Source organism: Dama dama, chromosome 14 (assembly GCF_033118175.1).
Source record: "Dama dama isolate Ldn47 chromosome 14, ASM3311817v1, whole genome shotgun sequence".
Classification (NCBI taxonomy): Eukaryota; Metazoa; Chordata; class Mammalia; order Artiodactyla; family Cervidae; genus Dama; species Dama dama.
This window is the reverse complement of record NC_083694.1, coordinates 25,331,843-25,348,102: the sequence shown is the minus strand read 5'-3', so window position 1 is coordinate 25,348,102 and position 16,260 is coordinate 25,331,843. Positions and strand designations below refer to the sequence as shown.

General features: G+C 43.6%; 1 protein-coding gene and 1 pseudogene across 1 annotated transcript in view; one reads left to right on the top strand and one right to left on the bottom strand.

Annotated features, from left to right (window-relative positions):
- The window catches only part of CNIH3 (cornichon family AMPA receptor auxiliary protein 3), a gene marked incomplete at its 5' end in the record, with an annotated part of 266,502 nt that overhangs the window by 177,600 nt on the left and 72,642 nt on the right, over positions 1-16,260 (bottom strand). The gene's annotated exons all lie outside the window — the stretch shown is intronic.
- LOC133069588 (palmitoyltransferase ZDHHC4-like) lies at positions 15,037-16,072 on the top strand (annotated as a pseudogene).

The window sequence follows — 16,260 nt, the reverse complement described above, 5'->3', positions numbered from 1 at the left end:
AACTAATTTTCCTCACAAATATACAATATGGCATCACTGTTTTAAGCTTAAATGGCTTTACTGAGCCAGCCCGGGTACCTAGTTGTATTTATAATGACATTTTAGGAGAAAAATACATTATATCTTCAAACAAACAGACTTTCTTTGATTTCTGGAAATCTAGATTTTGAAAGTTGAACACTGCTTAACTCAACAAAAGATTCTAATGGGAAATACAAAGTTATATAATTATTTTATGTAGAGTAATGGAGAATTCCAACATGCATGCTTGATGCATGTGACTTTCCTTTCTCACCACTTGATGTTTTGGTAGGCAGCCAGTTCTTTATTTGTTGTTCTGAAGTTGTCATGATGAGTTCAGCTAGCTCACAGAGTGGGGAAAAAAAAAGATGAGGTGGAGTTATGAGTTTTGTTGCATGAGTTTTCTAAATATATTTATTGGTACTCCTTAAATTAGGCTCGAAGCTGGTTGTCTCTCTCAATTTAGAGCATCTTCCCACTTGCTTTAGCACCATCACGATTTCAATTTTATTGTCTGTATAACCAGATGCAGCTGCATTTATTTACATTTTTTAAATGAATGAAACTCTTAACTTGTTGACATATTGGAGAGTCTAAAAATGTCCCATTTAAAGTCATCCTCACAACTACATCCGCATGGATGGCAGTTGAATTAGCCCCACTTTGTAGCAGAGATGATTTTCAAGAGAAATGTTTACGTGGAAATGAAGGTTTTCAAAAGCCTTATTATTGGGTGACACAGAAGAAACTATTTTCGTTGCATTTCAAGTTTCCAACTGAAATTTCAAGTCAAGGCCATGAGACAAAATCTACAGGAACAAAATGAAATGGAGTACAGCTGCGCTTCCGTTTCAGACTTCCCAGAGACTACTTCTCCACCAACTAAATCACCTCCTTTTGAACTTCTGGCTCTGGCAAAGAAAGATCAGGAAATCTTTTTTTTTTTTTTCTTTTTAGCTGTGCTGGGTCTTAGTTGCAGCATCTGGAATCTAGTTCCCTGACCAGGAATCAACCTGGACCCCCTGCATTGGGGGTACAGAGTCTTAGCTGCTGGACCACCAGGAATGTTTTAGATCAGGAATTCTGAAACTATGATATATACTTCAACGCCAGCCTCTCAGTAATCCATACTGTAGGATTTGCTTAGGATTCATTCATTTGCTAATATTTGCAGAGAACACACTATGTATAGTCAAAGCTATGGTTTTTCCAGTAGTCATGTACGGAGAGCTGGACCATAAAGAAGGCTGAGCACCAAAGAATTGATGCTTTAGAACTGTGGTGTTGGAGAAGACTCTTGAGAGTCCCTTGGACTGCAAGGAGATCACACCAGTCAATCCTAAAGGAAATCAATCCTGAATATGGATTGGAAGGACTGATGCTGAAGCTGAAGCTCCAATACTTTGGCCACCTGGTAGAAAGAACTGACTCATTGGAAAAGACCTTGATGCTGGGAATGATTGAAGGCAGGAGGAGAAGGGACGACAGACGATGAGATGGTTGGATGGCATCACCAACTCGATGGACATGAGTTTGGCAGTTGGGAGTTGGTGGGAGGGACAGGGAAGCTCTGGGAGTTGGTGATGGATGGGGAAGCCTAGCATACTGCAGTCCATAGGGTTGCAAAGAGTTGGACATGACTGAACTAACTGACTAACACTATATACGAAGGTGGTTCAGTGGTAAAGAATCTGCCTGCCAATTCAGGAGACGGAGAACAATGTCGGTTCCATTCTGGGGTTCTATCCCTGGAGGAGGAAATGGCAACCCACTCCAGTATTCTTGCCTGGGAAATCCCACAGAGGAGCCTGGCAGGTTACAGTCCATGGAGTTGCAAGAGTCGGACACGACTTAGTGACTAAGTATGCATGCACGCTCCGTGTGAAGCTCTATGGGATGAACACAGAAAGGAATATGATTCAATAGCTGCCCTTGAGATGCATACAATCTGGAGAGAAGGCAACTAGCTATAACATAAAGCAATGTAAAAATAAGAACTATAGGAGAGGAGTAAGAAAAATACTGTGGAAAGATGAAGTCAGGAATAATTTATTTCAACTAGGTGGCCCAGGAAAGGCCATGTGGAGATCTAGAATTGAATGGAAGCTAAGAATATTCTACAGACAGTATAAAAACACAGAGGTTTGCGTGACTCCACTGGTGGTCTGGTAGTTAAGATCCCATGCTCCTAAGGCAGGGGGTATGGGTTCAATTCCACATGCCTTATGACGTGGCCAAAAGAAACAGCATAAAGATTTGAATGGCAAATTCAGGGGAGGGTGAGGAGTGCAGTGTGACACATGCAGGGGCAGAGACAGGCATAGTGAGTGAGGAAGCTGAAAAGACAGATCAGGGCTCAATCCTGGAAGGCCTTAAAGCTACAGACAGGAACTGAGCCAGATACTTTGACCAAGAAAGAGCCACTGAAGATATTGAGGGGGTAGAACTGTCTGACTTGTTTATAGGAAGATAACTCATGTGACAATGAAGAAAATGGACTGGAAATTTGATATGTCAAAAACCTACTAAAAGAATTCAGAGAAGAGTTAAGTACTTAAGTTAGAGCAGAACCAAGGTATTGGCATCACCAACTCAGTGGACATCAGTTTGAGTAAACTCCGGGATTTGGTGACAGACAGGGAGGCCTGGCGTGCTGAGGTCCATGGGGTCGCAAAGAGTCAGACATGACTGAGAGACTGAACTGAACTGAACTGAAGGTATTGGGTGGATGAACCACAAGCTAGAATTAAGACTGTGGGAAGAAATATCAACAACCTCAAAATATACAGATGATACCACCCTGGTGGCAGAAAGCAAAGAGGAACTAAAGAGTCTCTTGATGATGGTGCAAGAGGAGAGTGAAAAAGTTGGCTTAAAACTCAACATTCAGAAAACTAAGATCATGGCATCTGGTCCCATCACTTCATGGCAAATAGATGGGGAAACAGTGGAAACAGTGGCTGATTTTATTTTTCTGGGCTCCAAAATCACTGCAGATGGTGATTGCAGCCATGAAATTAAAAGACGCTTGCTCCTTGGAAGAAAAGATATGACCAAGCTAGACAATGTTTTAAAAAGCAAAGACATTATTTTGCTGACAAAGGTCCATCTAGTCAAGGCTGTGGTTTTTCCAGTAGTCATGTATGGATATGAGAGTTGGACCACAAAGAAAGCTGAGCACCAAAGAATTGATACTTTTGAACTGTTGTGTTGGAGAAGACTCTTGAGAGTGCCTTGGACTTCAAGGAGATCAAGCCAGTCAATCCTAAAGGAAATCAATTCTGAATATTCATTGGAAGGACTGATGCTGAAGCTGAAATTCCAACACTTTGGCCACCTGATGGGAAGAGCTGACTCATTAGAAAAGACCCTGATGCTGGGAAGGATTGAAGGCAGGAGGAGAAGGGGATGACATAGGATGAGATGGTTGAATGGCATCACCGACTCAATGGACATGAGTTTGACCAAGCTCTGGGAGATAGCGAAGGACAGGGAAGCCCGGCATGCTGCAGTCCACAGGGTCACAAAGAATCAGACACAACTGAGCAACTGAATAGCAACACGTGTACCAATATGAGAGTTGGGCCATAAAGAAGGCTGAGTGCCAAAGAATTGATGCTTTCAAATTGTGGTGCTGGAGAAGACTCTTGAGAGTCCCTTGGATAGCAAGGAGATCATACCAGTCAATCCTAAAGGAAATCAACCCAAATATTCACTGGAAGGACTGATGCTGAAACTGAAACCCCAATACTTCAGCCTCCTGATGCAAAAAGCCAACTCATTGGATAAAACCCTGATGTTGGGAAAGACTGAAGGCAGGAGGGGAAGGCGATGACAGAGGATGAGATGGCTGGATGGCATCACTGACTCAATGGACATGAGTTTGAGCAAACTCCGGGAGATGGTGAGGGACATGGAGGCCTCACATGCTGCAGTCCATGGGGTTACAAAGTGTTGGACACGACTTAGTGGTTGAACAACAACAACAATTGAAAGTTCTTTGAGATTCCTACTTACTGTTGCTATGGCCACACCAAGAAAACTGAACATCGTCTGCCCTTAGTAATGGAAGTATGGTCCTAGCTTTCCTCCATATACTTGCTCATAAGAAATTCAGAAACATCTCCTATTGCCCAGTCAGTTAGGTCCCAAAACCTGCCATGTCCTTGAGACTCTCATAGGGTGAATTAAGAGGGGAACATGCAGGAGTTTGGCAAAGCAGAAGTTGCAAACTTTTCTCTCTCAATTTTCTGATTTCTGTTCTTAGATCTACCCTATTTTAGTTGATGAAATGAAGTCTCTATTGTTTATTGTGGGTGAAAATGATAACGATTAGCCATACACCATTCATCAGGGTAGCTGAAATTATTCAGGCATCTCCTTGTACCCCCAACTAGAGGGCTGTTATAGTGACTGTTGCTATACATTTTTAATGTACACAGTGCTTCATAACAAAAGAGCACTGTTCCTTACACTGACTCATCTGTTTCTCACTACATTCTGGTGAGAAAGATACAATTTCATTCTCCCTGATTCTTGCACACAGAAATCTCCTGCAGATTTCTCTCAAGATTGCATTCGGGTCATCTTTCCACATCTTTCTCTAGCTCATTTTCTCTATTAACTGGAATAGAGCTCACCTTCTTCCCCTTAGCACATGATTTTTTTTTTCTTTCTAACCTCATCCCTAGTCAGTATTTTCCTCCTGGCAATCCTTTCCTCCAAGCTAACAATCCACCATTATCTGTCCCATTTTTGTTAGGTTTCTTTCCCTCCGCCTCTGCCCCCATCGCCCTTGAGCTTTAAAAGAAACTGCATTAGAACTTAGCATTCAGAGACAGCTATTTCTCACATAAAAATAGGTGCCACCAAAATGCAAATAGGATCAAAATGGGGACTTTCACACCAGGCATATCCTTGGATGAGCAAATTGAAGCTGGGGGAAGGATAGGCTGCTGAAAACTGGCTTCCTGCCCCCATATGGCATGGTCTCTGCACAGTCTCTGCCCCCATCTCTTCTTGAGAACCCACTCTCTAAACTGCTTCACCCGTCTTTGTAACCCAGAAAAGCTAACCTTTATAGGCTCCATGCCAGCTGCCCTCCAGCTTCTGGTTGGATGAAGCAAACAGGTATGAGAGGATGGAAGAAGAGAATGAGCAGATGTGTATCCCCCTGGTTCCCTCCTTGCCATGCAGATCCTGTTAGACAGCCACCTCCTACGGCCTCAGCTACTGCCACCCCTGGCTCTGGGACTGTCCGTCCCTGACTCCTTTAGGTCAAGGGGTGGTAATGGCACCTTCCATTATGAGCTCCAGTTAGTAGGAGTCATCCTTCATCATCCTTGTTAGTTTCCTTGCCCCTGTCCACCTTTGTGTTTCCCTTCATTAAACTCTCCCCAATTAGCACATCTGAGGGTGACCTACCAGACAGAGTCCCTTCACAGAGCATGTGGTGCTCAGCAGCTCCCCGCGCCCTCTCCACACCGCCAGCAACAGCTGCAAAGACCCTGCTGCTGCTGCTGCTAAGTCACTTCAGTCGTGTCCGACTCTGTGCGACCCCATAGACGGCAGCCCACCAGGCTCCCCTGTCCCTGGGATTCTCCAGGCAAGAACACTGGAGTGGGCTGCCATTGCCTTCTCCGGCAAAGACCCTAGTAATAACGAATTAGCTAAGTTAACCCAACAGGCTACAAGGGCCTAGAGAAATGAAACTTAAGGCAGATAAACACTGGGGAAAGGAAAAATGTTTTCATTTCCTTAGGCTGCCATGACAAAGGACTACAAATTAGGTGATTTAAACCAATAGCAATTCATTCTCTCACAGCTCTGGAAGCTAGAAGTTCGAAATCAAGGTGTCAGCAGGGCCATGCTTCCTCAAAAGAAAGGGGAGAACCCTTCCTTGCCTCTTCCAGGTTCTGGAATTGTTGAGGATCCTTGGTTTTCCTTGGCTTGAGCTGGAGCCCTTCAATCTCTGCATCTGTCATCACATGGCCTGCTCCCTATATGTCTCCACCTTCATGTGGCCTTTTCCTTATTTAGTCTCGGTCCAAATTCCCCTCTTCCATAAGGACATCAGTCATGTTGAATTATGGCTCAAGGTAATGGCTTCATTTTAACTTGATTACATCTACAAAGATCTGACATCCAAATAAGGTCCCATTCTGAGGTCCTAGAGGTTAAGATTTCAACATGTCTTTTTAGGGGACACAGTTCAACCCATAGCAGATGGGTTCAGAAGTATAGGCTGCTAGATGTCTATGACTGCTTCACGTTTCTAAAGAGACCAAAGCTGCAAGGCATGCTGTCTACAGCTGATTTGTACCTGTCAACACAGCACCTGTGCCTGCCTATAGGGCTCAGCATGGGGGATCTAAGAAGAAACCACCTGCCTGGACTTGTTTGTTGCAAATTCAGTCTGACTTGTGAGTCAAACTATCAGCCCCTCTAATAAAGTTGTGAAAAGGTGAGAAATGTAATAGGTCATGTTTGTGAAAGACTTGAGGAAGCTCAGGGGGGATACACTGTCTATGGTGATGATTTATAATCGTAGGGGCTATATTTAGACTCTTCCGTTATAGAAAATGATACCACATTCATGCTGGTCTTAACATGTTTATTTTCCTTAACATGTTTTTTTGAGTCCATTACTGCTTCTTTCAAAGACACTAACTCAAGAAAAAGAATCTCTGTTCTGAGACCACAGACTTGCTACTTGGGTGTTCCAAGCTGGCAACTGGTATTTTTAACAATATGTATTTTTTAATAGAATCAAGGGACAAAAGTCTGGTGACATCTTTAGATAGACTGAAAATCTAGAATTCTTAAATCTCAAGCTATAAGCTACAATTCTCCCTTGCTTGACCCTATAAAATCAACTCAGTGTTTCTCAACAAGCTTTACCACCCTAGAGAAAGCATTTTCCAAACTCCTCTACCCAGCATTTCAGATCCACAGTAGTCTAAAAAAACCACGTGCACATCTTATATCCAATCATATGTCATTCATTTTCTTTATTTCTTCAGCAAATAATTAGTCACCTACTATTTGCTTAGCAGGTGTTGCAAATAGCAGGATCAACTGTGTCTCCCAAAAAGATACGCTGAAGTTCCAACTGCACCCGGACCTGTAAGGGAACCATGCTATTTAGTTGCTCACTCCTGTCTGACTCTTTTAGGGACCCCATGGACTGTAGCCCTCCAGGCTCCTTTGTCCGTGGGATTTCCCAGGCAAGAATACTAGAGCAGGGTGCCATTTCTTTCTCCAGCGGATCTTTCTGACCCAAGGATCAAACGCAGATCTACTGCATTGGCAGACGGATTCTTTACCCCTGAGCCACCTGAGAAGCCCAGAGGGAATTGTACCCAGTACCTGAAAATGTGATCTTATTAGGAAATAGGATCTTTGCAAGTATAATAGAGTTAAGATGAGGTCATACTCTCACATACATCAAAAATAAACATATGGTTACCAAAGGGGAAGGTGGGAGGAGGGATAAATTGGGAATTTGGAATTAACAGATACACACTACTGTATATAAAATAAACAAGGACCTACTGTACAGCACAGGGAACTGAATTCAATATCTTGTAATAACCTATAATGGAAAGGAATCTGAAAAAGAATATGTGATTCACTTTGCTATATACCTCAAAGATTGTAAATCAACTGTTTGTTCAGTTGCTCAGTCGTGTCTGACTCTTTGCAATCCCATGGACTGCAGCACACCAGGCTTCCTTGTACTTCACCATCTCCCAGAGCTAGCTCAAACTCAAGTCCATTGAGTTGGTGATGCCATCCAACCGTCTCATCCTCTGCCACCCACTTCTCCTCCTACAGTTCTCAACCATACGTCAATAAAAATTTTTAAAAATTAAAAAAGGATGAGGTCATATTGAACTGGTGTGGGTGCTAACCGGATATGACTGATGTCCTTATAAGAAGAGAAGAGACACTGAGACAGACATAACAAGGAGAAGACATATGATGACAAGACAGAGGCTGGAAGGAGGCACTTACGAAGCGGGGGATGTCAAGGGTTCGTGGCAAGAAAAAAAGCTAAGAGAAAGCATGGAACAGATGCTCCCCTGGAGACTTCCAGAGAGCATGGTACTGTCAACAGCTTGACTCTGGACTGCTACTCTCCAGAACTGTAAGAGAATAAATTTCTGTTGTTTGAAGCTACTCAGTTTGTGGGAATTTGTTAGGGCAGCCACAGGAAACTTCTACATCAGTTAAACCACTAAGTTTAGCCAGACTGGTCCCCCTGCTGCTGCTGCTAAGTCGCTTCAGTCGTGTCCGACTCTGTGCGACCCTGTCGATGGCAGCCCACCAGGCTGCCCCGTCCCTGGGATTCTCCAGGCAAGAACACTGGAGTGGGTTGCCATTTTCTTCTCCCATGCATGAAAGTGAAAAGTGAAAGTAAAGTCGCTCAGTTGTGACCGACTCTTTGCAACCCCATGGACTGCAGCCCACCAGGCTCCTCCATCCATGGGATTTTCCAGGCAAGAGTACTGGAGTGGGGTGCCATTGCCTTCTCCAAGACTGGTCCCCCACTCCCTCGCTAATACCTTCATTGAAGTCCCAACTCTGTGACTTTGCAAGAACATTTCCCTCCATCTGGAATGTCCTCTACTTTACTCTCCACCTCTACAAATTCATGACGTCCAACCTTTTTTCAAAGCCTAACTCAGGTTTCTCTATAACTTGAGGTTCCCTGAATGATTTCAGCCCACATAAATAGCCCCCGAATAGACTAGTATAATATTTACTATATAAATGATATCACTTCATCCTAGATTATATCCTTCGGTACAATGTTTTATAAAACTACTTATTATCTACTTCATCCTCCGGAGCCTCAATTTCCTCGTCTATAAAATGGGAATAACAGCACTCAACTCACAAAGTGGTTGTCAAGATTTTTTTATTTTTTTTTCCCCTTGGTTATGCTGGGCCTCCGTTGCTATGCACAGGCTTTCTCTAGTTGTGGCGAGAAGGGGCTACTCCCTGGGGGCAGTGCACGGGCTTCTCAATGTGGTGGCTTCTCTTGCCGTGGAGCACAGGCTTAGGCACACAGGTAGGCTCTCGGCCTCTAGATAGAGAGCTCACTAGTCATGGTGCACAGTCAGTTGCCCTATAGAACGTGGGGTCATCCCAGACCAGGGATCGAACCAGGGTCCTCTGTGCTGGCAGGTGGACTCCCAACCACTGAACCACCAGGCAAGTCCTGGTTGTTATGGTGGAATGAGGTATCAGGCTGAACTACATAAAACTGAAAAACAGTAAACCTAACATATATAAAGTCTTCAACAGGGCATTCAACATATAATAGATATAAATTAGTGGTATCATTCCTACTCTTGTTCTTCTTATTGACTGAAGTATTTTAGTTATCTCTCAAAGTAGATCATTTGGAAACTTTTGAAAGCAATAAATATTTCTCTTATCTGCCATTGTGACTACATTAGAGGGACTGATTCTATTCCATTTAATTCAGCAAATAATACCACAATAAATGGGCTTCCCTGATGACTCAGATGGTAAAGAATCTGCCTGCAATGCAGGAGACCCAGGTTTGATCCCTGGGTCAGGAAGATTACCTGGAGAATGGAATGGCTACCCACTCCAGTATTCTTGCCTAGAGAATTCCACGGATAGAGGAGCCTGGTGGGCTATAGTCCATGAGGTTGTAAAGAGTTGGATACCACTGAGCAACTAACACTTTTTTGTTTCCACATCACAATAAATAGCTGACGGTTGGCCTATGGGTTCCAGTCCAGATCTCAGGCCCAGAATCCAACCACTTCTCCATTCCTCCACTGCTACCACCCAGGTGTGAGCTACCATCCCACCCACCTGGATAAGTGCAAGAGTCTGCTGGTCTCTGCTTCTACCTTGTCCTCGACAGTCCGTTCCTGATACAGCAACCACTTGAACCATCATGTCACCCTTCCTCTTTACATTTTCCTTTGGTCCTCCTTTCAGAGTGAAATCCACAGGCCTTACAATACCCACAAAGCCCTCTGTGCTCATATCTCCTGTTGTCTGTCTGACCTCATCTCCTAACTCCAGCTATGGGGCCTCTATGTTGCTCCTCAAACACACCAGGCTCACTCTTACTCGGGGCCTTTGTATGAGCCACTTCTGCTGCAGGAAATGCTCTTCTTCTTGGCTCACTCCCTGGGCCTTTCAATGAGTCCATCCTGATCACCCTATTTAAAATTGCAAGCCACCCTTCCCCCACCCCGGGCCCAGTTCCCTTAAGCTTCCTCTGTTTCGTCTTTCTGCAACATACTTCAAAGTATATATTTTAATTATATATCAATTATTTATTGTCTGTCTTCCTTTCTCTACCCCCGCCCCCTACTTTATTAGAATATAGGACTCACAGAGCAGGGATTTTTATCTTCTTTTACTCTGTAGCCCAAGTACCTAAAATATGCCTAGGCACACTATGGGCAATAAGTGTTTATAGAATGGAGGATAGTTTCGCTTTGTCTACCTTTTCCCCAAGTAGATTTCATCCACCTTCTTGGTTTCATTTATGCTGAACCCTCTCTCCCATCTGCTTCTGTACCCTAGACTTTCTCCTAAGCTCTGGATGTCCACCTGCTCATCAACCAGTTGGATGTCACATGCCACCTCAAACTCACCAGGTCCAAAATTCATAGACATATTTGTCATATACAATGCAGTCAAGATAACACTTTGAAAATTCAAATCTGATCATGTCACACTCCTGGTAAAAATCCTTCAACTGTTTCCCATTACTCTTGGGGTAAAGAGTGAAATTTTTACATTCCCTTCAGAACTTGGTCCCAACTCACTTTCATTGGTCAACAGCTCTTCTCTTTACTCATTTCAGCTCGACTTTCTTTAAATCCTTCAAAAGTGCCTCATTCTACGTGAACATCATTCCCTCTCGGAAGCCTTACCAGATACACAGAGGCTGGATCTTCCTGTCTTAGACCCCATATTGTCTAAAGGTGCATGGTGCATCCCTTCATAGCATTCAGTAGAATGAAGAGTGACTTCTTTAACACTTGCCTTCTGTACATAGCTCAAGGCTACATGAGGGCAGAATCCACATCCACCTCATTCCCCCCTGCACCCCCCAGAGCTTAGATCGGTGCTTGGCATTAAAATAATGGAGAAACTAGTGTGGCTACAATTGGAGTGCACTATGCTCTCATCCTCCCACTGTCCTGAACCTGTCCTTGATATCTGCAAATCAACATGATATGAAGAGGGAAAGATGCCCCAAGCTCTTAGCCACCAATTCCATGTCTAGAAATTCTGCCTTATCCATCTTGCCAAAGGAGAGTTCATTTTAATCCCAAGAGGTAAAGGAAGAAGAGGACGGAAAGACAGAAAGAAAGCTGGGCTTAACTGTAAGAAATGGAGGGTTAAAAAATCCTCATTCTGCCTCTTATTAGCTGTGTGGTTTTGAATACATCTCACCCTCTAAGTCTCACTTTCTTCATCTCTAAATCATGAATACTAATTCCTACTTTGTGTGTGTGTGTTAATCTCTCAATCGTGTCCAACTCTGCAACCCCATGGACTGTAGCCCACCAGGCTCCTCTCTGCCCATGGAATTCTCCAGGCAAGAATACTGGAGTGGGTTGCCATTCCCTTCACCAGAGGATCTTCCCAACCCAGGGATCAAATTCGGGTCTCATGCACTGCAGGTAGATTCTTTACTTTCTGAGCCACCAGGGAAGCCTAGAAAGTGTTTGTGTGTGCCCTACTTCACAGGTTTGCTATATTAAATGGGATACAGTTTGTGCAAATCTTTCATAAACTCGAAAACCTATAACCTACAAATGTTATTTAATATTGATAACAGTCATTTGTGACTAACTACATTGGTCATGCCAAATGCAGTTTGGGACTTGATTTATGGGACTTAGTTTATTCCATTTCATTAAATAATTAGACAAACTCAAGAATAGAGGTACACAGAAACTTCAAAAACAAAATATAACAACATATATATATTTATAGAAAATATAACAGTATATAAATAGTTATTTATATAAATCAGATTTTGTATCATATTCTCTAGCCCCGTCCAGCCTTCCTCCTAGAAATTCTATGCACTGGAGAACCACCGAGATTGCTTTTGCAGAAGCTTTGCCTGAGTTCCAGACTTAACAGGAGCACAAACTCTGCTGCCCCAGAAGAGAAACTGTTTTCCCTGCCTCCACAGCATGACTTGAGGGCAGAACATAGCAAGCGCTCAGCAAGGCCAAGCTGAATCCCCTCCGTGGATCTTCATGCAGAAATGTAGGATTCTCTCTCTAAGTGCTCATTTTGCCCATCACACCTACTATGGCATGAAGTTAGGGTCTGTTATCAGAAAGCGGTCTTACTTTTAGCAGAGTGGGCATAACTATAGACTCAAAGGGATTTTTTATTTTCACCATGGAGTCCACACAGAGAACTCCTCAATGGGAACTGGAAAATTTTCCTTTTCTTCCTCCCTACCTCATCCCCCCCACGGATCCCCCTGTCCTCCTCCACCAACTGTCCCCTCATTGGTGTCTGTGCTTCACTTTAGAGGGCCAGCGTAAGTCATTGTGGTTTCAAGTGAATCTGGAAGAAGCTCCTGGTCCTTCTGATGGTCTGGAGTGGCCCATCTCCAAGACAACCCTTTCTTCTTGCTAATGCTGATCACACTTTTGCCTCCCATCAAAATCCCTGGCCAGAGAAGATGGAATAATACAATTGCACACCTAGTCCCTGCCCATACCTGAATTCACTTCTTCAGCCATTTTCTTTTGCATACAGAATTTCTTGCAAATATGCTGATAAATAAATACAGTAGACAGAAAGATTGATATGTCAAAGTGGAAACACTTGGTTTCTCTGTGCCAATGAACAACTGGATCCCAGTGTAACACAAAGAACAAAGCTGAATAATCACTCTGAACTACAATGAGCTGGCAATCAATATTCATGAGGCCTGTGACAAATCAGATTCACTCTGCTTTCCATTTCAGGTGGGAGACACTTCCTTGGAAGACATCCCCCTGCAGCTGCCATCTCCTGTCCCCCCAAACGGCACACACATCACGAAACAAGTGATGTCAGCAGTCTGTCTTCCTTAGGTATGTGTGCAAGACCTCTCCAGAAGATGGCAAAGATGCTCAGAATTCTCCAAACTTAATTCTCAGTCTCACCATTAGCTTCCTGGAAGATCATAACCAAGTTGCATAATCTAAAATATGGGATATTTGTGATAGGACCTATATGTGACAAACTTTTATTATCATTTATCAGTTTCACTTCATAATTTTTAAAAAAGTCTTCATATTCTGATCATAAAATATCATCTAGAAAAATAATACATAAGCATTATAAAGCATTTGGAAATACAAAAGAAAAAGATCCAAATCACTTATCATTCCATGACCCAAAAGAAACCACTGTAAACATTGGGCATTTCCTATTAATTTTGTGTGTGTGTTAAGTAGGTAGATATAGATAAATGTACATATGTGTGTACATACATGTACATGAATTTGTACATATAAACTTTATGTATTTTAAAGTTTTAATTGTTAAAACTTATTTTAATTGCTTCACATTTTATCAAGGTTAATTTTCTTTGACCTTAGAAGTCTTTTTAGAAATCACTTGCATGAAATTCTGTACCATATTCCATTAGGGAATTTTTATAAAATCATGTTGTGCTATAAATACAGAGTGGAGTTACTGGCAACAAATTATTCATCAGACAGAACCTGCTATCAGCACCCGTTATACCAGTACCAGCCCCTATTTTACTCAGTATTTATCAGCACCAGCCCCTGTTTTAGGGTCTGCTGCCTTAGCAACAACCATTAGGCAAAGTTCACAATTCTGGTCAACAGTCATTTTGCTGCTGCTTTTGTGAAATGAAAGTCCCTTTCAGTAAGACAGTACTTTCTGGGACATCCCTGGTGGCCCAGTGATAAAGATTGCACTCCTAACACAAGGGGCACGGGTTTGATCCCTGGTCAGGGAACTAAGATACCACAAGCTGCACACCACCTGGCCTAAGATATAAAACAAACAAATAAATAAAGATTAAAGTCAAAAAAAATTTAAAAAGAAACAGCTCCTCCCTGTGAGGAGCAAAAAATTATCTTAGGGGGCTCACAGTATTCCTTGAACAGATGGGTGAGAAATAGAAGCTGTGGTTTGTATCATTGGTCAGCCCCAGGATTGGCAGCAGCTGGAGCTCTCCGCACCCAGCACCTCCCCAGGTCAGCACAGATCTGTGCTGGATTCATCTTCATTTCCCCCAGGCACCTACCCCACATGCACGAACATTTAGTGAGTACTCAGTCTTCAAGCTTTTGAGCACCTACTTTGGTCTACACTATGCTGGATGCTGGGGAGGAGTTGTGACTTCAAATTTGGTGGGACAATTTGAAGTAGGACATTCTTTTTTTTCTATATCTTTTTATTCAAGTATAGTTGATTTACAATGTTGTGTTAGTTTCAGGGGTCAGGCACAGTGATTCAGTTACATATAAAAGAAAGTGAAAGCGAAGTTGCTCTGCGACCCCATGGACTACCAGGGTACCAGCCTACCAGGCTCCTACGTCCATGGAATTTTCCAGACAAGAGTACTGGAGTGGGTTGCCATTGCCTTCTCCAGAGGATCTTCCCAACCCAGGGGTCAAACCCGGGTCTCCCACATTACAGGCAGATGCTTTACCATCTGAGCCACCAGGGAAGCCCAGTTATATACGAGGGAGGGAGTAAATGAGTGAAAGTCACTCAGTCGAGTCTGATTCTTCGTGATCCCATGCACTGTAGCCCACCAGTCTCCTCTGTTCATAGAATTCTCCAGGCAAGAACACTGGAGTGGGTCTGGGGACGTGCCCTGGAGGTGCCGGCCCAAGGCAGCTGGTGTTGACAGATCCCAGCCTCAGAACCATGCCTCCTGTAGCTTTGGGTACCACCTCTTGTGCCAGGAGCACGCCACTGCGCAAGAGGAGACACCATTTGAGTTCTCCGCGAATGTTCAGAGGAGGAATGCCAGAGCTGCTGGCTGAAAGCTATCCAGACAAAAGAAATATCCCCAGGATGGACTCTCTGGTTCTCTTCTGGCTCTGTCTGGCTTTGGTGCTGGTTGGTTCTGTGATGATCTGCATCAGCTCAAAAACCCATGACTTGCAAGACCTAATCAGCAGAGGAGCACAGATATTTTCATATATAATTCCAGAATATCTTCAGAGAGCCATGCTAAGAGTGCTTCATTTCCTCTTCCACACAAGAAGCTGCATCTCCGTTATCCTGCATCTAATCTTGCAAGGGATGGTTTATACTAAATATACCTGAGAAATATTTGGCCTCTATCAAGAGCTGGAGTTCTCTTTGTATTACATTTTTCTGCCTTATCTACTGCTGATTGTAAACCTGAATTACTGGTCCTTTAAGCTTATGCATTCGATGTGATGTTCCCAAAGAACGTGAGGTGCCCTACTCGTGATTTAAGGAAACAAGCACAGTCAAAGCACCGGGTGTGTAACCTGTGTGTGCACCAGTTTGACCATCACTGTGTGTGAGTGAAAAACTGCATCAGGGCCTGGAACACCCGGTATTTCCTCTCCTACCTCTTGACACTGACAGTCTCGGCCGCCACCATGGCCGTGGTGAGCACCGTGTTCCTGGTCCAGCTGGCGGTGATGTCAGACTGGTACCTGGAGACTTACGTCGATGACCTCGGACACTTGCGGGCTGTTGACCCCGTCGCCCTTATTCAGTACCTGTTCCTGACCTTTCCAAGGATCCTCCTCCCGGTGGGCTTTGTTGTGGTGCTGAGCTTCCCCCTGGGGGCCACCTGTGCTTCTGTCTGTACCTGGCCGCCACCAACCAGACTTCTAACAAGCGGTACAAAGGCGACGGAGCCTGGTGCCAGCACTGCCGCCGCACGGCCAGGCCCCCATCAGCAGAGCCGCGGGCTCACCAGAACGTCCACTCCCACGGGCACTGGCGCAACCTTCTCGAGATCGTTCTACCTGCTACTGCACATTATGAGAGAAAGAAGAAATAGGGATGGGAAGAGCACTACTGCCTTTTAAATATAGCATACATTTATTTATGCATATGGATACTTTCTAAAAAAAAAAAATACTGGAGTGGGTAGCCATTCCCTTCTCCAGGGGATCTCTTTACTGTCTGAGCCACCATATATATATTTATATATATATATATATTTTATATATATATATATTCTTTTTC